This window comes from Hippocampus comes, unplaced genomic scaffold (genome assembly GCF_001891065.2).
Source record: "Hippocampus comes isolate QL1 unplaced genomic scaffold, H_comes_QL1_v1.1 scaffold9, whole genome shotgun sequence".
NCBI classification, from domain to species: Eukaryota; Metazoa; Chordata; class Actinopteri; order Syngnathiformes; family Syngnathidae; genus Hippocampus; species Hippocampus comes.
This window is the reverse complement of record NW_017805275.1, coordinates 2,461,468-2,462,821: the sequence shown is the minus strand read 5'-3', so window position 1 is coordinate 2,462,821 and position 1,354 is coordinate 2,461,468.

Here is a 1,354-nt window from a genome sequence, read left to right as displayed (position 1 = left end):
AAAGTTGATATGAATGCCTAACATGTTGACATTTTCGACCGTTTTGAAAAAATTCTGAAATAAAAACCTTCGTTATGCCGTGAGGGCTGTAGGTCAGGGGATAACTAGAGCCCCCCGGCTATCCAACCCGACCACTCTGGTCCAAATCCGATGTTGCATTTGTGAATAAAAGGCCTCCGAAAAGGGAAAATATGCCCTTTTTCCCGAAAAGTTGGCCTGAACGCCTAACATGTGGACATTTTCGACCGTTTTTAAAAAAATATTAAAAAATAAACCTTCGTTATCACGTGAGGGCCGTACGTCTGGGGGTATCTACAGCCCCCCGGCTATCCAACCCGACAACTCTGGTCCGAATCCGATGTTGCGTTTGGGAAGAAAAGGCCTCTGAAATGGGAAAATGTGACCTTATATTAATAAGGGAAATAATGACCTTATAATAATAAAGGCATATTTTCCAAATCCAGGGGCGTTTTATTCCCAAATGCAACATCGGATTTGAACGAGAGTGGTCGGGTTGGATAGCCGGGGGGCTGTAGTGACCCCCAGACCTACAGCCCTCACGGGATAACGAAGGTTTATTTTTTAATATTTTTTTTAAAACGGTTTAAAATGTCCACGTTCGGCGTTCAGGCCAACTTTTCGTGAATAAGGTCATATTTTCCCTATTCGGAAGCCTTTTATTCCCAAATGCAACATCAGATTTGGACCAGAGTGGTCGGGTTGGATAGCCAGGGGGCTCTAGTTACCCCCAGATCTACAGTCTTCACGGGATAACGAAGGTTTATGTTTTAAGAACTTTTTCAAAACGATCGAAAATGTCAACAACATGTTTGGCGTTCAGGCCAACTTTTCGGGAATAAGGTCATATTTTCCAATTCCAGGGGCCTTTTATTCCCAAATGCAACATCGGATTCGGACCAGAGTGGTTGGGTTGGATAGCCGGAGGGCTGTAGTTACCCCCAGACCTACACCCCTCAAGGGATAACGAAGGTTTATTTTTTAAGAATTTTTTCAAAACGGTTTAAAATGTCAACATGTTAGGCGTTCAGATCAACTTTTCGGGAATAAGGGCATATTTTCCCATTTCAGGGGCATTTTATTCCCAAATGCAACATCGGATTTGGACCAGAGTGGTCGGGTTGGATAGCCGGGGGGCTCTAGTTATCCCCTGACCTACAGCCCTCACGGCATAACGAAGGTTTTTATTTCAGAATTTTTTCAAAACGGTCGAAAATGTCAACATGTTAGGCATTCATATCAACTTTACGGGAATAAGGGCATATTTTCCCATTTCAGAGGACTTTTATCTCCAAATGCAACATCGGATTCGAACGAGAGTGGTCGGGTTGGATAG